General features: G+C 34.1%; 1 long non-coding RNA gene across 2 annotated transcripts in view; it reads right to left on the bottom strand.

Moving 5' to 3' along the window:
• Nucleotides 1-14,280: 14,280 nt before the first annotated feature.
• The window catches only part of LOC306664554, a 320,843-nt gene continuing 311,403 nt past the window's right edge, over nt 14,281-23,720 (bottom strand). For both annotated transcript variants that reach the window (XR_013764738.1, XR_013764739.1), the window contains one exon: nt 14,281-14,468. This is a non-coding gene — a long non-coding RNA (uncharacterized lncRNA). The remainder of the gene's footprint in view (nt 14,469-23,720) is intronic.

Here is a 23,720-nt window from a genome sequence, read left to right as displayed (position 1 = left end):
AGGCTGGCTCTCAAGGTCCAAGGAAAGAAAGAAAGAGAGAGAGAGAGAGAGAGAGAGAGAGAGAGAGAGAGAGAGAGAGAGAGAGAGAGAGAGAGAGAAAGAAAGAAAGAAAGAAAGAAAGAAAGAAAGAAAGAAAGAAAGAAAGAAAGAAAGAGAGAGAGAGGAGAAGGAGGAGTGAGGAAGGGAGGGAGGAAGAAAGAAAGAAAACAAGCATGTAAGGTTTTTCAAATCTCATGTTTAGAAATAATGTTCCATCACTTCTGTTTATTGTTTGCTAAAATTAATTGTCCAGTCAGAGCATCTTTAAAGTTGGGAGAGAGAGCACCTCTTAATGGGAAGAGTTTCAAAGACAGAGTTTGAAGGATGTTAATTAAGAGAGGTGTGGAGAATTGGATCCATTTTAGCACCCGTCTACCATGCACGTAAACAGAACTTTGGAATCTTTTTTTCTTATGTCAAGGCTTTATCAAAGGAGCTAACTGTTGTGATCTTTCTGTTAAAAAGAAAAGTATTTAATTTGATCATGAATGTCATTTATCATGTAACAGAAAATAGAGAAAAAGGAGAAGAAACATTTTTAAATTACCCAAAGTTCAACCAAAGAAAATTTCCAGAGTAATTTTGGGGAGGGGGGCAGGGATTAACTCGGGGCCACTTGACCACTGAGCCAATGGCCCTATTTTGTATTTTATTTAGAGACAGGGTCTCACTTAGTTATTAGCACCTCTCTTTTTCTGAGGCTGGCTTTGAATTTACTATCCTCCTGCCTCAACCTCCTGAGCTGCTGGGATTACAGGTATGTACCACCAAGTCCAAGTCCATAGTAATTTAACAATGATGTCTTTCTTAAAATGTTGTATATTCATTTGATATAGATCTGTGTATGTTTGCATAGCTAAGTTGTTGTGTATGACTTGCTAGTAGCTAATGACTATTTTAGACTTTGTTACTATTCTCCCATTATTGTAGATCTACACATATAAGCCTTCAGAGGTAATTTCAAATTTTTCAGTGTTTCAGACTTCTTCATTGTCATTCCTTCAGTCTTTAAATTTTATTCTGAAGTTATACACTTTTATATGTAGAGTGGCATGCAGTTCTTCATTGTGCAATGAAACATGTTGCATTAAAAATACCTTTCTCTGGCTTTCTTGATTTTTATTTCAGTTCAACCTTTTCTGATATTGGGAATATTTTACATATTTGAGAAGGTTTCATCACAACATTCTCTAATCTTTATTATAAATCCTCTCTTTTGTTAATCTTTCTTCCAATACCCTATTCTCTTCCTTTATAAATTGTTATGGTTTGAATTTTTTACATCCCCCACAATTCTGATGGTTTGGGTAATGCAGGAATGTTCAGATGTGAAATGGTTAGATAATGAGACAAGTAATCTCACCACTAGATTAACCCACTTCATGGATTAATAATTTAAATGGACTACTGGTTGGAAACTATAGGCGTGGCTGGAGGAGGCAGGTCACTGGGGCATTTCCTTATACTACCTCTTGTTGCTGGTTCCTCTCTTACTGTCTGTTGCATGGCTGCCATGAGCTGAGAAGATTTCCTTCTGCCATGACATTTGCCTCACTTCAGTCCCAGAGTAAGAGTCAGTCAACCCTGGACTGACAACTCTATTACCATTAACCCCAAATAAACTTCCTCCTCTAAATTGTTCGTGTCACATATTTGGGGCCTATTAACAAAAAGCTGACTAACACATAATTTCATCACACTTTTAACCACATATTACTTCTGTAAATTGTCTCATTTTAATGTTTTGTCACATCTGAAAGCAGCCAACTCTGTTTGTTTGTCCCTTTCCATGCACAAGGTAATTAATGCTCCCTTTAGGACCAAATACAGGGTACTGATAAAATGTAGTGAGTTAGAACCTGAGGAGGGAGAGACCAAGAACACCTTTAGTCCCAGAGGCTGATGGGAGAAGCACTGAATTGCACACTGCCTGAAGCTACAGGGACCACCACTGGCCAGAGAGTGACTCTGTAGGGTTAGCAAACGAAATATATACAGCAAATAAAGGTCAAATAGGACAATTGCGCAGCTCACAGAGAGTATTTGAAACCCCTTGTTACAAATTTCTTTTTATTAGATGCCATAAATCTGTTTAAAATTTTTTAAAAATATGTTCTGATTAGTCATACATGAAAGTAGAATACATTTATGCATTTTTTAATTTCTTTTTAAGATTTTTTTATTATAAACAAATGGGATACATGTTGTTTCTCTGTTTGTACATGGCATAAAGGCATACCATTTGTGTAATCATAAATTTACATAGGGTAATGTTGTTTGATTCATTTTCTTATTTTTTTCCCTTCCCCCCACCCCTCCCACCCCTCTTTACCCTCTATACAGTCCTTCCTTCCTCCATTCTTGCCCCCCTCCCTAACCCTAACTCTAACCCTAACACTAAACCCTCCCTCCCCCCATTATGTGGCATCATCCACTTATTAGCGAGATCATTCGTCCTTTGGTTTTTTGAGATTGGCTTATCTCACTTAGCATGATATTCTCCAATTTCATCCATTTGCCTGCAAATGCCATAATTTTATCATTCTTTATGGCTGAGTAATATTCCATTGTATATATATACCACAGTTTCTTTTACCATTCATCAATTGAAGGGCATCTAGGTTGGTTCCATAGTCTGGCTCTTGTGAATTGAGCAGCTATGAACATTGATGTGGCTGTATCTCTGTAGTATGCTGATTTTAAGTCCTTTGGGTATAGGCCAAGGAGTGGGATAGCTGGGTCAAATGGTGGTTCCCTTCCAAGTTTTCTAAATCTCCACACTCCTTTCCAGAGTGGCTGCACTAATTTGCAGCCCCACCAGCAATATATGAGTGTACCTTTCTCCCCACATCCTCGCCAACACCTTTGTTGCTTGTATTCTTGATAATCGCCATTCTAATTGGGGTGAGATGGAATCTTAGGGTAGTTTTGATTTGCATTTCTCTTATTACTAGAGATGTTGAACATTTTTCCATATGTTTGTTGATTGCTTGTAGATCTTCTTCTGTGAAGTGTCTATTCATTTCCTTAGCCCATTTGTCGATTGGATTATTTGTACTCTTGTTGTAGAGTTTTTTGATTTCTTTATAGATTCTGGAGATTAGTGCTCTATCTGAAGTATGATTGGCAAAGCTTTTCTCCCACTCTGTAGGCTCTTTCTTTGCATTGCTGATAGTTTCCTTTGCTGAGAGAAAACTTTTTAATTTGAATCTATCCCAGATTCTTGCTTTTATTTCTTGTGCTATGGGAGTCCTGTTGAGGAAGTCTGGTCCCAAGCTGAAATGTTGAAGATTTGGACCTACTTTTTCTTCTATAATCTGCAGAGTCTCTGGTCTGATTCCGAGGTCCTTAATCCATTTTGAGTTTAGTTCGTGCATGGTGAGAGATATGGGTTTAGTTTCATTCTGTTGCATATGGATTTCCAATTCTCCCAGCACCATTTGTTGAAGAGGCTATCTTTTCTCCATTGCATATTTTTGGCCCCTTTGTCTAGTATGAGAAAATTGTATTTATTTGGGCTTGTGTCCGTGTCCTCTATTCTGTACCATTGATCTACCTTTCTATTTTGGTACCAATACCATGCCGTCTTTGTTACTATTGCTTTGTAGTAAATTTGAAGTTCGGGTATTGCGATACCCCCTGCTTCATTTTTCCTGCTAAGGATTGCTTTAGCTATTCTGGGTTTCTTATTCTTCCAGAAGAATTTCATAATTGCTTGCTCTATTTCTGTAAGGTACGTCATTGGGATTTTAATTGGAATTGCATTGAATCTGTATAGCACGTTAGGTAGTATGGCCATTTTGACAATATTAATTCTGCCTATCCAAGAACATGGGAGATCTTTCCATCTTCTAAGGTTTTCTTTAATTTCTTTCTTTAGTGTACTTTAGTTCTCATTGTAGAGGTCTTTCACCTCTTTTGTGAGTTGATTACAGGTATTTTATTTTTTTTGAAGCTATTGTGAATGGGGTAGTTTTCCTAATTATTCTTTCCAAAGATTCATCACTTATGTATAAAAATGTGTTGGAATTTTGAGCATTGATCTTATATTCTGCTAATTTACTGAATTCACTTATGAGTTCTAAGAGTTTTCTGGTGGAATTTCCTGGTTCTTCTAAGTATATAATCATATCATCAGCAAATAGGGATAGTTTGAGTTCTTCTTTTCCTATTTGTATCCCTTTAATTTCTTTGGTCTGTCTAATTGCTCTGGCTAGAGTTTCAAGGACGATATTGAATAGAAGTCGTGAAAGAGGACATCCCTGCCTTGTTCCAGTTTTTAGGGGGAATGCTTTCAGTTTTTCACCATTTAGAATGATATTAGCCATGGACTTAGCATAGATGGCCTTTACAATGTTAAGGAATGTTCCCACTATCCCTATTTTTTCTAGTGTTTTGAGCATGAAGGGGTGCTATATTTTATCAAATGCTTTTTCTGCATCTATTGAAATAATCATGTGATTCTTGACTTTAAGTCTATTGATATGGTGAATTACATTTATTGATTTCCTGATGTTGAACCAACCTTGCATCCCTGGGATGAAACCCACTTGATCATGGTGCACTATCTTTTTAATATGTTTTTGTATGCGATTTGCTAAAATTTTGTTGAGAATTTTTGCGTCGATGTTCATTAAGGATATTGGTCTGAAATTTTCTTTCCTCGATGTGTCTCTGTCTGGTTTAGGTATCAGGGTGATATTGGTTTCATAGAATGAGTTTGGGAGGGTTCCCTCCTCTTCTATTTTATGGAATACTTTGAGAAGTATTGGAATGAGCTCTTCTTTAAAGGTTTTGTAGAACTCGGCTGAGAACCCATCTGGTCCCGGACTTTTCTTTGTTGGTAGGCTTTTGATAACTTCTTCTATTTCATTACTTGAAATTGGTCTATTTAAATTGTGTATGTCCTCCTCGTTCAGTTTAGGCAATCCATATGTCTCTAGAAACCTGTTGATGTCTTCGAGATTTTCTATTTTGTTGGAGTATAGATTTTCAAAATAGCTTCTAATTATGTTTTATATTTCACTTGTGTCTGTTGTGATATTTCCTTGTTCATTCTGAATTTTAGTGATCTGGGTTTTCTCTCGTCTTCTCTTTGTTAGTGTGGCTAAAGGTTTATCAATTTTCTTTATTTTTTCGAAGAACCAACGATTTATTTTGTCAATTTTTGTATTGTTTCTTTTGTTTCAATTTTGTTGATTTCAGCTCTGAGTTTAACTATTTCCTGTCCTCTACTACTTTTGGTGCTGGTCTGTTCTTCTTTTTCTAGGGCTTTGAGCTGTAGTGTTAGGTCGTTTATTTGTTGAGTCTTACTTCTTTTATTGAATGCGTTCCATGAAATAAATTTTGCTCTAAGTACTGCTTTCATAGTGTCCCAGAGATTTTGATATGTTTCTTTGTTCTCATTTACCTCTAAGAATTTTTTAATTTCCTTCCTAATATCTCTGTTATCCATTCATCATATAATAGCATATTGTTTAATCTCCAGGTATTGGAGTAGTTTCTGTTTTTTACTCTTTCATTTATTTCTAACTTCAATCCATTATGATCTGATAGAATACAAGGTAGTGTCTCTATCTTCTTGTATTTGCTAACATTAACTTTGTGGCATAATATATGGTCTATTTTAGAGAAGGATCCATGTGCTGCTAGGAAGAAAGTATATTCGCTCTTGGTTGGATGGTATACTCTATAAATGTCTGATAAGTCTAAATTATTGATTGTGTTATTGAAATCTATGGTTTCTTTGTTCAATTTTTGTTTGGAAGATCTGTCCAGTGGTGAAAGAGGCAAGTTAAAATCACCTAGTATTATTGTGTTATGGTCTATTTGGTTTCTGAAATTGAGAAGGATTTGTTTGACATACATGGATGAGCCACTGTTTGGGGCATAGATGTTTATGATTGTTATATCTTGCTGATTTATGCTTCCCTTAAGTAGTATGAAATGTCCTTCTTTATCCCTTCTGACTAACTTTGGCTTGAAGTCCACATTATCTGAAATGAGGATGGATACTCCCGCTTTTTTGCTGAGTCCATGTGCATGGTATGTTTTTCCCCATCCTTTCACCTTTAGTCTATGAGTATCTTTTTCTATGAGGTGAGTCTCTTGCAGGCAACATATTGTTGGATCTTTCTTTTTAATCCAATCTGCCAGTCTATGTCTTTTGATTGATGAATTCAGGCCATTAACATTCAGGGTTATTATTGAGATATGATTTGTATTCCCGGTCATTTGGTTCATTTATTTTATTTTATTTATTTATTTGACACGACTTGGTTCCTCCTTTATTTGACAATTCCTTTAGGATAATTCCTCTCTTTGCTGATTTGCTACATTTATGCATTTTGACAAATCACACATAAATGGTGTATAATCTCATTTTTCTTATTGTACATATGGTAGGATCACATCAGTCATGCAGTCATATATGTACATGAGGTAATAATGTCTGTCTCACTCTACTATCATTCCTGCCCCATACCCCTTCCCTCCCTTCACTCCCCTCTACCTAATCTAAAGTAACTTTAATGTTACGTTTTGACTTCATGTTTTCATTTTGTAATAATGAGCTCTGGAAAATGAAAGTACAAGTTAAAAATAAAGTAATAAATTTCCACTTATGAAATATTATTATAATCAAATATCATGCACAAAATACTTATTGACATTTACACTCTCTTCTTAAGCCCATAGGGAGACAGGGATGTAAAAATCGGAAGGCACAAATAAGCTAAAAAAAATCTGTTTTTACTTAAAAATATAGTAGCTACACTATTTTATTAAAGAAGTCTGCAATGAACAATGAAAATTTAACATGTCGCTCTAAAATATGTACTGTAAAGCATAACTTCTCATTTATTTCAAGTAAATTTTCTAAATTAATATCTCATTTTCTATGTAAAATTGTCTTGTACATACAAAACAAAGCTATAACTATAATGTGTTGACTCCACTAGCATAAGAATTCTACAAAGAAAGATACTAGATTTTTTAAATAGAACTTTTAAGTTGAAAATCAGTTAATTGTGACAATGTTTAGGCATTTTTATCCAAATCACATAATATAAAGATTTGAAAATATATTCAGTTGAAGTAATTCCTTAATTTTTATAAATGTTATTGTCAATATAGTTTAAAAATTGATCACTAATGTTCAAATTATTTTTATTAAATTTTCCTATAATTATAAGAATACAAATATTCATGAAACACATTGTCAACAGACAGCAGTGGTATTTTTGTTTGTATTCTAAATTACGAAGTCTATGTAGCAGGATGCTTTTGGAATTAATTTTGGTAGATACAAATCATAATTGTTCCAAGAAATTACAATACTCTACCCATTACTGTACCCTTGTTGAGCTCTACTTATTGGAATTTTGTCTCCCTCTCTGCCTCCTCTGCTTGCTTGTTTCTCTCTCTCTCTCTCTCTCTCTCTCTCTCTCTCTCTCTCTCTCCTTCATTACTTTAACTGAATATTTTGATAATCTATATGAGAATATAATAGAATAGAATCTATGTGATAATCTACTGAGAAAGTCCTATGACTTCAAAGCATATTAATTTAATCATAAATAGTAAAGAATTATAGAAGTAAGATCCTACTTGAAAAAAGCACATTTGCTTTTATTTCAAAGAACGTTCCCATGTAAGAAAACCAAACAAGTGAACCTCTTTCAGGTAAAATATTTAAATTAAAAACTTTCTATTTATAATAGCCTCCATTTAATAGCAGAAACCATCAATTTATCAGGGAGCCCAGCAACTGTAGTGCATTTTTCACTTAAAATATTATGATCTACACAGATGTTAATTAAAAGGTATTAACAATTTTAAAGGTGTTACCACCAAAGGATAACTTTGACAATGGTTCATTTTAGGAAAAATTCAGACTCATTTTCAAGTTTGTTTTGTCAGTTTTTACACTGTTGTCACTAAAGGATCCCAGCAGAACAACTGTAGAGAAAAGGTTTATTTGAGGGCACACAGTTTCAGAGGTCTAGTTTATAGGCCATCTCCATTCTTCAGGGCTCCAGGTGAGGCAGAACATCATGACAGAAAAGTGTGGCAGAGTGAAGCAGCTCACATACTGATCAGGAAACAGAGACTGTACTCATCAAATACAAATATATACCCAAAGCCACGCCCCATTCCCACCTCCTCCAGTCACTCCCCCCACTTCAGTTACCACTCAGTTAATCCCAAGCAGGGCATTAAATCACTGATTGGATTAAGAATCTTACAACCCAATCATTTCTCCTCTGAACCTTCTTGTTTCACACGTGAGCTTTTGGGGGACACCTCACATTCAAAGCATAAAAAAAGTTTTATTTTATACCAAAAAGGTGGCATCTTATTGGAAACAGGTGTATTTTTAAAAATGAGAAAAGAATGTGAATATGTACCCAGTAAAATTATTCTTATGTCAATTTCTAATGTTCACATATTCATTTTGAAGTAGTTTTTTTAAAGGTTTGCTTTAATTTACAAAGATGTATGTTGTTTTTATTATTAGAAAGAACTTTAAAATAGCTTTTGAATAGAATAATTTTTTAGTTCACTAAATTAATAAAATTGATTCAGTGGTCAATTTAAAAAATTATACAGTTTTAGCTAATTTTAGCATTCCTTTTACTTTCAATAGCATCCTGATTTACATAAAGAATTCGTGTCTTTACCTACAGGTCACTAAAATAGATTTTCAGCTTTCACTTATTTATTACACTTAGGCTTAATCCACAAAGTCAACTTGATTTTTGAAGAGAATTGTTAAGTCAAAAGTTGATGTGAGAACGGGCTGGGGTTGTGGCTCAATGGTAGAGCACTTGCCTAGCAGGTGTGAGGTACTGGGTTCAAACTTCAGCACCACATATGAATAAGTTAAAGGGGTTGTGTCCATCCACAACTAAAAATACTTTTTAAAATTTTTGATGTGAGAAACCTGGTCACCTTGTACAGGACCTTATTGCTCTGGCCTTTAAGAGTGCGACTTTTCAATGATCTTCATCTCATCTCACCCTAAATCATCTGCTTGCAGTGAAGGAAGTCAACTGGCATTTTCTGACACTGTTCTTCAAAAGTGCTAGATAAAATAGTTTTACTTCACAATGAGCTTGAAACAGATGGTTTTATTTCATATACAAGCAGTCCCCTATTTGTAGTGTGCAGCCATAAAAACAAACATATGAACTGAAGCCACACAAAAAATTTTTTTAATTGCAATGATTATTAAGATCAGTCTGTGTTCTTTGTTTTTTTTTTTTTTTTTTCTCCAAATCTTTAAAATTCTCTTATTTTCAGCTACAAATATAGGGAAAAGAAAATTTTACTTTGTGCACTGTAATTTAGAACATTGAGAATTCATGTATTTGCTTAGTTTGTTTTTGGGAAAACAACAGAATGCTTACCTTTCCTTCTCATCTTATAATTTACCATATGCAATGAGCATGTTTTTCTACACCTTGGTGAATTTGCATAGTCCTTTCTAAATCTGGACTAGATTCCAACATTTATCTTCCACACTTTTTTTTTTTTTTTACAATAAGTGTCATTTTTGCATGTCTTTTAATTTTTTAATTAACATGTTAATTGTATACATGATTTTAAATATCTCCAAATTCTTTCAAAGTCTTCTTGGGTTATCTTTACTCTCTGTCACAAGCATGTTACCCATTTACATCTAGAAGTCTGCCGTCACTGAGTTTTTCAGGATAGCATGCAGTCTCTCAGAGAGCAGCAAGGTCGGCATTTCCCTAGTCTCCTGTTTAGTTTATAATACCTCGATTTTCATTCAACTCAGTATCATTTCTTGTATTAGCTCTTTTCCCCTTTTTATTTCACTTTCATCTTTATTCTCCATCCCTGAAAGACTTCAATAGAAGAGGACAATGTTAACATCACCTGGTTAAATGCAAGAGGTGAGTCTTGTCCTTTCCCTAAACTTTATTCTATTTCAAAGTAGAAAGATTCAAAGATTTTTTTTTGTGAAAAATGAGAAATTTTACATCAGAGAAAAACAGACAATGTAAAGCTTAATAGACCAAAGCTCCATCCATTGCATTATTTCATTCTTTGACCTTTGTACACTTTGTTAGCCTAATTCTGGAAAGCATGCCATCTCTGTGTGAGTTTTCACAAATCAAAACTTGATTTTGTTAAATTGAAATGATCACCTCCTCTTCCTCCTCCTCGAAAGTCCTACTTACCTCCCCCCTCCCCCCTCCCCCAAAGAAGTAATTCAGCAAAGACTCAAGTGGTCAAACTCAGTAGTTAACACTTCAGAGAACATTCAGGTCTAAGATTTTATATAAGTTAGATAATTTTAGGCTTTATAACCTACTCCCTAAAACAGAGGAAAAAATGAAGGAAAAAGGAACAAGAAGAGCAAAATGAGTAGCCTTTTCTAGAAAACTTAACCTGAATGGGATCTAAAATTCATCTCTAGAATATTTTCTTCATTGTCTTTCATTTCCACAGAGGCTTCCCCTCCTCGCATTCATCTGAAAGGAAAAGCACAGAAGTCATGGAATGAAAGAATTGTAACCATTCCCTGCCATGTCTTTGTCCAGGTATGGAAAGTGCTACTTGGAAAAAAAAAAAAAAACACTGGAAGTATTTTTCCATAATCTGGAAAGTTTAAATTGCAAAAATATGCTTTCTCACTACTTAATCCCAGCTGATATATTTGCACTTCTCCTTTTTGCAGAAATAATCTTCAGCAAAACCTTTGGCAAATCATTAGCTCATTACCATTTCTCTATTTCAGTTAATCTACTAGAGATATTTTATATTCATCCCAATAAAATGTTTTCAATCTTTTCCAGATGATTGTTTCTTGCCATACTCAGATGATAAAAATACACTGTTTGGTAATATTTATCACCCAAACAAACCAAAATTTATAGGGGAAAATGCAATTTTGTCATTAATTATTTGATTCAAAGAATATGCTAAACATTTTAATTTTTAATTCATAAAGTTTTGACTTCCCAATATTTTGATTTTGCCACATAGTGACAAAAACAGGAGTTTCCCTTTCAATCATGTGAAATTGTATTTTATACAAACTGAATCTCAAAATAATAGTCTCTGTCTTTTCTTTTATTAAAAGTAGAAGTATGTCCATTTCTGTTGAAACCCCCACTTCCTGCTATGCTCTGGAGCTTTCTCCCTTGCTTCTGGAAGACTTCCCCAGTTTCCTCTTACAGGCTGACTTGCTGGTCTTCCTGCAGGAGTCCATTCATCAGCATGAGTGTCCCCACTGTCTTCCACCTGAAAGAAACATCTTCCCTAATCCATACTATCAAAATCACTGGCTAAGTTTCTGTTCTCCATCATCATATTAAAATGACACAGGTGTGTTCTACAATGGACACCATTTTCTTAAATTTCTTTCACTTTCGTCTTTGAAATGAAAAGCCCCTGTTGTTTTATTTAGCCAAGAAGAAAGAGGAGGTAGAAAGTACTTGGATTTGTTAGGGGAGTAACTAGAATTATCTTCCGAGTGCTGTAACGCACAATGAACGTTTCTGCACATTTTGTGTATGTTTGAAGAGGTCCGTTGTTATGCTTTTTGAGACTATATACACCTATGCACAAACACCTGCTGAACTCACAAAAATACACACCCATGCATGCAGAAGCTTGCAAAATGTTGCTTTCGATTGTTACAATGATTATTTGTGTCTGTTTGCTCTGCTAGTGTGTAACAGGTTTAAAATCTTTCAATGTTAGTATTTGCGGGTTTCTCCTTGCTTTCTACATTTTTTCTTTTTTTAAAATTTTTGAGTCGACAATGGGTCTTTTATTTTATTTGTTTATATGTGGTGTTGAGTATTGAACCCAGGCCCTCACACATGCCAGGCAAGCACTCCACCACTGAGCTACAAGTCCAGTCCATGTATTTTTTTCTTTATGTATTTTGAAACTGTGTACATGTAAAAGTTCATGACTGTCATATCACCATGGTGCACTGTTATTTCTACCAGTGTGAAATATTTCCCTTTGCCTCCTATAAATCATTTGCTTTGAATTATTTTTGTCTGATAATAACATTTCTCCAATTCCTTCCTTTGATTAATATTTTCTGGTAATACATTATCCTACCCTTTTGCATTCAATCTTTTTTATGTACTTTAATTTCAAGTATGGCTCTCATATAGCAATGGATTTTGTTTTGGGAATTTTTAAGACATTCTAAGAATATCTGTATTTTAAGAATAGAGTTTAATTCAATGTTTTTTGATTAATGAACACTCATAGGTATCTATGCCATTTGACTTTATGTACTCTATTTTTGATTGTTTTTTTAAAAGTCCATTTTCTTTCTTTCACTTTTATTTTGATTGATACGGTAGCTTTCTTTTGTTTTATATTGTTCCTATTTCTTTGAAAGTTACATTTCCTTTTTCATTTCTACTACTGAAAACCCTTAATATTTAATGCATATAATTAAACCTACAGTACATCAAAAGGTACATATCACACAGGAGCATCTGGTGTTTTTGGGTTTTTTTCCACATTTTCATCAAAACATTTTTAGTCTCAAGTATAAATTTACTTATTTCTTTACTTCACTGTTTCTTTATACCAAAATGCATTCGTTTTTAATTATTTTAATTAAATTTCACTGGGGACAGCATTATTAAAACATAGTATTATACCCAAGAGTATATATGTTTAAAATTGTTATGTAGAAATCAAAATGAAAAAGAAAAGATATTAAAGGGTCCATGAGGCCCTTCCTTTTTTCAAAATTACATCCATTATTCTCCCATATTTGAAGGCTAATAAAGAATTCTAAAATCATTTATTCTAAGATGATTGAAGATTTAGTTTTCTGACTCCACTTTTATTTCCTTGATAATTATTTCTTAGATAGAGTTTATTTCTTGATAATTATTTATTAGATAGAGTTTATTTCTTGGACTAGCCTTAGATTAATAGAAAAAAAAAGTGCAAAGATAATCCATAGTTTCCCAGTCCCAGTTTCCATCATTAACAGATTACACTAATATGGCACATTTTTCATATTGGTGAACTAATATTGGCACATTACTATGAACTGAAACACCATTTTATTCAGATTTCTTCGCCTTTTATCGAATGCTCTTTTCCTATTCCACAATCCCACCCATGTTATATTAATTATGTCTCCTTAGGTTCCTCTGGATTGTGACAGTTTCTCAGTTTCCTTGTTTTTATGACCTTGATAGTTTCAAGAAGAGCTGAGGTATTTTTGAGAATGTCCTTAAGATATTTGTGCTGAGAAATACCATGACTTTTCTGGTGGTATAAATCGTGGATAAGAAGACCACAGTGGGAGAGTGATGTTTTCATTGAATAGTGACTGGAACGCATACTATCAGCATGACTTACCGCTGGTGATGCTGACCTTCAGCACCTGGCTGGATCGATGTTTGTCAGGCCTCTCCACTGTAAACTTACTGCTGTAATTCTTATTCTTACAGTACTCTTTACCAAATGCTGCCCTTGGGAAGGGAGGGGGTCATCCTCCACCTGATGAGAGAGTGTAGTATCTACATCCATTATTTGAAATTCTTCTGAGTAGGAGACTTATCTTTCCACTTATTTATTTATTCAGTTATTTATGTTAGTATGAACTTGGGGATGTTAATTTTATACTTTGTATTATTATTCAAAATTTATTTCTTCATTATATTTTCATTAAAGTTTTCAGGATTGGCCATTTGGAGTTTTTTAAGCTAACAACTGTGTTCCCTTAACACATTCTCAAGATCTGGGGTATTTATTTCACCTTCTGGGACTATGATCTGTTGCCAGTTAATCTTCTACATTTGCTGCCTTACTTGTAGAATCAACTTTATATCTCCAGAGACTTGGTTCCTTTTCATTGGGAACTGGTATTAGAAACCAATCTGTATGCTATATATGTGTATTACGCCCAGATCATGATTACTTTTAGGACCTCTTAGTTAGCAAAGTGAAGAAATATGTGTATATACTAACATATATGTATATATCTTGCCATATACAATTGTGCCTTACGTAACAGTATTAAACTAAACATGAGTTTATACTGATGTTTCCAACTTCAATTTATTAACACTTAAATCATTCTCAGCTCCTCTAGTTTATCTGTAAACTCACTCTCCAAATGTAAGACAATTGGCTGACAACACACATGATCCACTTACTTACTTGTCTACTTCCAGTATATGAGAATACCAATATCAGAGTGATTAACTCGATCCAGAGACACACATTTTCTACCACAGTACCATGCTTCCACTGTTTGTTTTTTAATTTTCATCATACAAACTCCACTCATTTTTAAAGTTTATTAGGCCAGCATCTTTCTCCCATTCTCTTCAGTGAGGTTTTCCTACAATTATGTTAGATTTTGTTATGTTCTGCACCCTGTGCTGGGAATCTTCAACTCCCATCTAAAAAAAAGAAAATTACATGCATTGAGGTTCACTCTTAGTACTATAAAGTTCTATGGATTTTGACAAATGCTGTGTCACATATCCACCAATGTCATGTAAAACAATCTCAATTTCCTAAAATCATCCTCTGCTTCACCTGTTGAAATCTCCTCCCAAACCTATGGGAACCACTGACATTTATATAAAGTCATTAAATGAGAATCATACAGTATGGAACTTTCTCATATCACTGACTTTTTCACTTGGGAATATGCATTTAATGTTCATTTATATATTTTCATGGCTCGATAGCTCATTTATTTTTATCACTGAATAATAGTCCATTATATCAATATGACACAGTTTGCTTATCTATTCACCTGTAGAAAGACATCTTGGTTGTCTCTAGTTTTTAATGATTCTGAATAAAGCCACACAAACATTCATGTGTAGGGTTTTCTGAGAATATGTTTTAAATCATTTATGTAAATACTTACTAGTGCAATTCTGAATTGTGTGAAGTGATTATATTTAGATTTGTAAACTGCTAAATTGTTTTCTAGTGTGGAGGCTTAGTTTTGTAAGAAACCAATACACTATTTTCCAAAGTGGTTGTTCAGTTTTTCATTCCCATAGGAAACAGAGTTCCCATGGCTCTGGAGTTGGTATTGTCAGTTTCTTGGATGTTAGCTCTTTCAAAAGGTGTGTTAGTGGTACCTCATGTTTGTTTTTAATTACCTGATGACAAGTGAGTTTTAGCATCCTGTTACATATACTTATTTGTTATCTCAATATCTTCTTGACTATAAAATCTGTTCAGATTTTTGGTCCATTTTTAATTGGGTCATTTGATTCCTTATTGTTTACAGAACTCTATTTCACATACAAGTCCTTTGTCAGATATGTGTTTGCAATATTTTTTCTCAGTCCTCTTGTCTTCTCATTCTCTTAACAAAATAATTCACATAGCAAACTTTTGAAGTTTCAACTTAATCTAACTCTTTTTTGTTCATTTGTTAGATCTAAAAATTCATTGACAAATCATAGTTGGTTGTTTTTCATAGTTCTTATGAATGTTTTGTAGATTTGTACTATATTTATGTCTATGATCCATTTTGAGTTAACTTTTGTGTAAGGTTTAAGGTCTGTATGTAGATAATATTTTTAATACAGATGTTGAATTTTTCCATCAGCATTTGTTGAAAGATTGTCCTTTCTCTATTGAACTTCTTTTCCTCAATTTTCAAAGGTCAGTTGACTATATATGTGTGTGTGTCTATTTCTGGGCTCTATATTCTGTACCATTGATCTACGTGTCCATTCTACTGCCAACTGCTGTCTTGACTGTAGCTTTATACTAAGTTTTGAAACAGGAGAGTAAGTTTTCCAACTTGCTCCTTTTTAGGATTAGTTTGTCTATTATTAGTCCTTTGCTTTTCCATATAAACATTAAAATGCATTTGTCATCATGTACAAAATAATTTCCTGGGATTTTGATTAGAATTTTGTTGAAAGAATTTCTATCTTAGCAATATAAAGTCTTTCAATCCACATATTCTTTCCATTATTTAGATTTCTATGATTTCTTTCATCAGTTTTGTATTTTTCCACATATAGATCCTATATATACATTATTAGATTTATACCTAATAGAGTTATGTTTTGGTATAATTATAAATGTTATTTTTTATTCCCAATTTCAGCAATTCATTGCTGATATCTAGGAAACCAGTTGCTTTCTTATGTTAACTTTGGCTCTTACAATCTTGCTATATTCATTTGTTAGTGTCAGGAATTCTTTTGTTCATTCTTTGTGATTTTTCTACATAGATAGGTTATCTGTGAGCGAAGTCTATTTCTTCCTTCTGCATCTATATGCTTCTTATTCCTTTTCTTCTATTATTGCACTAGCTAGAACTTCCACCATGGTATTGGATAGGTGCCATGATGAAGAATATTCTTATCTTATGCCTGATCTTGGAAGACAAACATTAGGCTTCTCACCATTAAGCATGATGTTGGCTGTATATTCTCATAAATGCGCCTTATCAAATTGAGGACATTTCCCTCTACTTCTAGTTAGCTGAGAGATTTTATTATGGGTGAATAATTTTGTCAAGTGCTTTTTTATTTGATTGCAGTGATCATGGGACTTTTCTTCTTCAGTCTGTTGGGTTGGGTTACATTAATTGACTTTTGAATGTTAAGTCAGTCTTGTGTACCTAGAATCAATTCTGCTTAATTATCAAAAATCAATCTTTGTTTACATTGTTAGACTCATTTCTTAGCATCTGTTGAGAATTTTTGCATCTATGTCATGAACATAAACAATAGTTATCCTTTTTTTAATAATGTACTTACTTGGTTTTGGTATAATGGAACATTGTACTTATTTGGTTTTGGTATAAGTGAATATTGGTCTTATAGAATGAGATGCATGATGTTCCCTCTGCTATTATCTTCTGTAAAAGATAACGCTAATATCTTTTCTGCATTAAAGTTTTGAAAGAATTCACTAGTGGAACCATATGGGATTTTTTTGAAAGGTGTTCAATTATTGATTCATTTTTTATTATATAAGATTATTTCTTTCCTTTGTGGGAGTCTTGATAATTTTTGTCTTCTGAGTAACTGATCCATTATCTAGTTTGTGGTGTATCCCAGTTGTCCATAGTAACTCTTTGAAGTCCTTTTAATGTTCATGAGACCAGTTCTGATGACTACTCTTCCCCTTCTGGCACTGTTCATTTGTACCACCTATTTTTTTCCCCTTAGACTGGTTTACAAGCTTATTAATTTGACTAATTTTTCCAAAAGACTATTTTTAAGTTATCTTGATTTTCTTTCCTTTTGTTCTCTATATTCAACTTCACTGATTTTTTTTAACCAAAATTTAATTTACTTTAGAAGTAATTTCTCTATTTGTTTTAGGATTTACTTTATCTTCTCTTCTTAAGATGGAGGCAAACATTATTGATCTTAGATATTTCTCCTTCTCTAATACAGGGATTCATGCTATAATTTTTTTTTCAAAACACTCCATTCCATAAATTTTATTATGTTGCATTTTTGCTTAATTAAAAACACTTTTATAATTTTTAAAAGTTTTTTCTAATTAGTTATACATTACAATAGAATGCATTTTAGTAAATCATTCAGAAATGGAGTATAATTTCTCAAAGATTGTACATATCGTAGGAGCACATTTGTCATGTAGTCACGTGTACTTGAGGTAATAATGTCTGTTTCACTCAACTTAAAGTGCATCAAAGACTTAATTAGAAAATATTTTTTACAATTTTTTTTGGAACACTTTCCTAGACATGCGTGTTAGTTACAAGCATCCTGTTTAAATTTCAAAGATTTGGGGTTTTTAAATCTCTTCAGCTGTCTTTCTGTCTTTCCTTTCTAATTTAATTCTATTATGGGCTGAGAACATACTTTCTATGATTTGGGGTTTTTACAATTTGTCAAAGTGTTTTCTATAGGACAAAATATTGTATATATTGGAGAAAGTTCTATCCAAGTTTGAGACAGTGTATTCTGCTTTGGTTGGATAAATTATTCTATAAGTGACAAGTAGATCAAATTTAATTTTAGTGCCAATATCTTTACTGATTTTATGCCTGCTTGACCTATCAATTACTGAAAGTAGAGTGTTTTTTTAAATTTTTTTAATTAATTAATTTATTTTTTATTGTAAACAAATGGGATACATGTTGTTTGTCTGTGCATGGGTTAAAGGCATACCTTTTGTATTAATCATAAATTTACATATGGTAATGTTGTTTGATTCATTCTATTATTTTTCCCTTCCCCCCACCCCTTGCACCCCTCTTTTCCCTCTATGCAGTCCTTTCTTCCTCCATTCTTGCCCCCCTCCCTAACCCTAACCCTAACCCTAACAATAACCCCTCCCACCCCCCCCTTATGTGTCATCATCCACTTATCAGTGAGATCATTCGTCCTTTAGTTTTTTGAGACTGGCTTATCTCACTTAGCATAATAGTCTCCAATTTCATCCATTTGCCTGCAAATGCCATAATTTTATCGTTCTTTATGGCAGAGTAATATTCCATTGTATATATATACCACAGTTTCTTTATCCACTCATCAATTGAAGGACATCTAGGTTGGTTCCACAATCTGGCTATTGTGAATTGAGCAGCTATGAACATTGATGTGGCTGTATCTCTGTAGTATGCTGATTTTAAGTCATTTGGGTATAGACCAAGGAGTGGGATAGCTGTGTCAAATGGTGGTTCCCTTCCCAAGTTTTCTAAGGAATCTCCACACTGCTTTCCAGAGTGGCTGCACTAATTTGCAGCCCCACCAGCAATGTATGAGTGTACCTTTCTCCCCACATCCTCGCCAACACCTGTTGTTGCTTGTATTCTTGATAATTGCCATTCTAATTGGGGTGAGATGGAATCTTAGGGTGGTTTTGATTTGCATTTCTCTTATTACTAAAGATGTTGAACATTTTTTCATATGTTTGTTGATTGCTTGTACATCTTCTTCTGTGAAGTGTCTATTCATTTCCTTAGCCCATTTGTCAATTGGATTATTTGTATTCTTGGTGTAGAGTTTTTGAGTTCTTTATAGATTCTGGAGATTAGTGCTCTATCTGAAACATGATTGGCAAAGATATTCTCCCACTCTGTAGGCTCTTTCTTCGCATTGCTGATAGTTTCCTTTGCTGAGAGAAAGCTTTTTAGTTTGAATCTATCCCAGTTATTGATTCTTGCTTTTATTTCTTGTGCTATGGGAGTCCTGTTGAGGAAGTCTGGTCCTAGGCCGACATGTTGAAGATCGGGACCTACTTTTTCTTCTATAATCTGCAGGGTCTCTGGTCTGATTCCAAGGTCCTTAATCCATTTTGAATAGAGTTTTGTGCAGGGTGAGAGATATGGGTTTAGTTTCATTCTGTTGCATATGGATTTCCAATTTTCCCAGCCCATTTGTTGAAGAGGCTATCTTTTCTCCATTGCATATTTTTGGCACCTTTGTCTAGTATGAGAAAGTTGTATTTATTTGGGTTTGTGTCTGTGTCCTCTATTCTGTACCATTGGTCTACCTGTCTATTTTGGTACCAATACCATGCCGTCTTTGTTACTATTGCTTTGTAGTAAATTTGAAGTTCGGGTATTGCGATACCCCCTGCTTCATTTTTCCTGCTAAGGATTGCTTGAGCTATTCTGGGTTTCTTATTCTTCCAGATGAATTTCATGATTGCTTGCTCTATTTCTGTAAGGTACATCATTGGGATTTTAATTGGAATTGCATTGAATCTGTATAGCACTTTAGGTAGTATGGCCATTTTGACAATATTAATTCTTCCTATCCAAGAACATGGGAGATCTTTCCATCTTCTAAGATTTTCTTTAATTTCTTTCTTCAGTGTTCTGTAGTTCTCATTGTACAGGTCTTTCACCTCTTTTGTGAGATTGATGCCCAAGTATTTTTTTTTTTTTTTGATGCTATTGTGAATGGGGTAGTTTTCATAATTTCTCTTTCTGAGGATTCATCACTTATGTATAAAAATGCATTGGATTTATGAGCATTGATCTTGTAACCTGCTACTTTACTGAATTCACTTATGAGTTCTAAAAGTTTTCTGGTTTAATTTCCTGGTTCCTCTAAGTATATAATCATATCATCAACAAATAGGAATAGTTTGAGTTCTTCTTTTCCTATTCGTATCCCTTTAATTTCTTTGGTCTGTCTAATTGCTCTGGCTAGAGTTTCAAGGAGGATGTTGAATAGAAGTGGTGAAAGGGGGCAACCCTGTCTTGTACCAGTTTTTAGGGGGAATGCTTTCAGTTTTTCACCATTTAGAATGATATTAGCCATGGCCTTAGCATAAATGGCCTTTATAATGTTAAGGAATGTTCCCTGAAAGTAGAGTGTTGACCTTTCAATTACTAATTACAATTTTATCTATCCTTGGAGTTCTGTAAGCTCTTGCCTTATTTACGTTGAAGATCTCTTTCTAGAAACATACACATTAAGGAATATATCTTCTTGAAGAATTTATTCCTTTACTGTCATGTAATGCTGCTCTTTCTCATAATTTTCTTGTTCTGAAGTCTACTTCGTCTGAACTATAGATAGCTATTTCTGATTTATTTTGATTAACATGGAATGGTGTGTCTTTCTCTTCTATACTTTCTGAGTCTTTATATAAAAGATGGGTTTCTTGCAAACAATATGTGGCTGGGTCTCCTTTTCTCTCTCACTCTGAATATATATATATATATATTTTTTTTTTTTAAGTTTTAAATGGTATATTTATACTATTTAATTTTAATAGATTATTATATATTTAAATGAATGTCTACCATATTTATAAGTGTTTCCTAATAGTTGATGTATTTCCCCCCTTTTTCTGCCTTCTCTGGTTTTAATTGATCATTTCATATAATTACATTTGAAGCTAATTATATCAATTATACTTTTGAAAGATTTAATTCTTGCCCTAGAGCTTATAATATATATTTTAACAAATCTAAGTCAACTTTCAACTAACAGCTATTGGATGTGTTATAACTTTGTTTTTCTATTTACATTTAAGTTGAAGAAGTTCCTGTGACCTGTCTACCGATTTTTTCCTTGACAGTGTCCAGTCCTCTGATATGCCTTTCAAAGGAATTCTGCCTTTCTCCAATGTTTTATTTTTCCATTAGCATATTTTTTAAAAAAAATTCTTAGTTTCCCTCTCTTTCTTTGTATTACTATAGTAAATGTTGTTGCACTGGTATTCTTTTTCACTGGAATCCTCAACATATGAATCACAGGTATTTTTAACTCCCTGTTGAATAATTCTAACTTTGCATTACATCTTAATCTGTTTTTAATGATTTTTATCTCTTCAGACTTTGTTTTGTTTTGCTTTTGCTTGTTTGTTTTTTCCTCTTAGAATGTCTTAAAATTCTTTATCAAAATTTGGGCATAACATCAGATCTTAGGAACTGAGATAAATGGGTCTTTTATGCAAGGATTTATGTATAATATTTATTATACATTTAGGTACTAAAGCTTTCAGATTTCTTTAGGATTCTTGCATTTTCTTCCCTCTTGATTTTAAGCTCACCTAAGAACTGTGTCTCAGAGCCTGCACCTTACACCCTTTTTGACTGTAATTGACTGTTACTCTACTGGATTCCTAATGACATGGTGGTAAAGAGGAAACATGCTACAAGCTTACAACCAAGTTTCAGTCTGTTACAACTTTTTATACTGGACTACGAATTCCACAAAATTTTCTTAGCTATTTTTCCACCATTATGTGAGACCAGTAGACTAGAAGTAGGTATTTGTAATGCAGCAAGCTCTTCCTGCATTTCTAAATGATTAATCTTCCTTTACCCCACCTGAGCCGTAGTACGTTTATCAAGGATGTTAAATGTGAGAATTTGGTGAGGTTCCTTGAGGTGAAACTCACGAAAGTGTGGGGTTCCCCTTAATAGGGTAGCTACCAGAAGCTTCCATGTTTCAGGATAGAAGTTTATCCTGTCATCTCAGTTCTCTAAGGAGTCCAAGAAGAGTACGTGATTTTTAATATTTTCAACATTTTTCAGGTGTGGGTCATCTCACAACAGCTGGTAGAAATTTCAAGGTCTTTATAAGACACAGCTGGAACCAAAATTTCCTTGCTATCTTTTAAGTTTAGATCCAGGATTTGGTTTGTGATTTCTTTTTATTGTGGGCATGTGCTTAGTTTTGTTGCGTTTTCTTTGCTTTACTTATTTTTCTCTTTGGGAAAAAAATCAACTGTGAATCCAACTAACCTAACAATTGCTATGTGCTATTGAGTTTTTCCATTACTAAGAACCATTGGGTGAACCATTTGATTTTAGAAAGAAACACATCTCTTAAGGTTGTTGTTATTACTACTCTGCTTACTTTCCACACCCTAGCAATGAAGCCAGAATTAAAAACAGGCAGTTAGTGTAAATGGGTGATCAGGTTGGATGGAGAAAATGGAGACCAGTTTGAGTCCAGGAAGTTGGAGACCGCCCCTTGGAGTGGAATGTTAATGTCTCCAGAGCACTTTGATTGTGAAGATTACCTGCCTATACTACCCCTTCCAAAAGGTTGCAGACAGGGAGTTGTTAATTAATGCCTCCTGGGCTTCTTCCTGCCAGGATCACTCCATTAGGCCCTCCCCGCTGCCCATCTGCTTTTTTGACCTCCCAGGGACATTTTGGACATCTCACCTTTTGGCCATCCCAGGGACATCTTGAACATCTCATAAGCAGAACTGAGAGAGATAAGGCGAAAGAGGCAGGGGAATAAGGAAAGTCTGAAATGTATAAAAGGGGCAGGACGATTTCACTTCTTGGGATACCACGATACCAGCTATGACCCCCTTCTCCCTCTCAGAAGAAGTCTGTTACTATTTTTTTTAAACTGCTTTATATGCTGGCCTTGGTGCTTCTCTGATGTTCAAACTTCAACATTTGAGGAGACAGAACTCATCACTGATAACTATCATTATCAGTAAGCACCTCAAACGAAAATGACTAGTAAAATATCTACATTACTTTGAAACAACAAATAAGAATGGGTATCTATTAAAGTTTTGTGCCCTGAGTTACACTAAATCTATTTTCTTTGGTAGACTATCCATCTAACTGAAAGAGATTCATGGATTCCTTGGAAGAAAAAAAAAATCGCTGTAAGTCAAGCCATGATCTAAATTAAAAAAAAAAAAAAATCTGTTCCTAATAGAAGAGTAATTAGTTTATAAAATCTATACCAAGTGGCACAAGGGCTGGAAAAGTATGGCACAAGAAGAGGGAGAGAGCAAGCGTCAGAGAAAGAGAAAACTTTAATTGACAGGACTTAGGAATTCGTTTCTGGATGTGTCAGTGAGGATGTTCCTGGAAGAGATAAGCATTTGAATAAGTAGACTGAGTAAACACTCAGTAGACCAACAGGTGTGGACATCATCCAATCCCTTGGGGACCTAAATAGAACAAAAGGATAAATAGAGCAAATTCACAATCCCTTTCTCAAGCTGGGCCACCCACCTTCTCCTGACCTTGAATATCTCTGTTTCTGATTCTTGGCCCTGCAAAGCTTGGCCTGGAACTATACCAACAGCTTTCCCAGGCCTCCAGTTTGCTGATGGCAAATTGTAGGATTTCTCTGCTTTCATAACTGTTTTGAGCTTATACTTCACAATAGACATCTTTCTATGTATCTGTATTTAGCTTATATAGTTCTGTTTCTCCAGAAAATTCTATCTCAAGAGTCATTTCCATT

The sequence above is a fragment of the Sciurus vulgaris genome (assembly GCF_902686455.1).
Source record: "Sciurus vulgaris genome assembly, chromosome: 6".
Lineage (NCBI taxonomy): Eukaryota > Metazoa > Chordata > Mammalia > Rodentia > Sciuridae > Sciurus > Sciurus vulgaris.
Note: the sequence above shows the minus strand (reverse complement) of the source record. Positions and strands in the feature narration are given on the sequence as shown.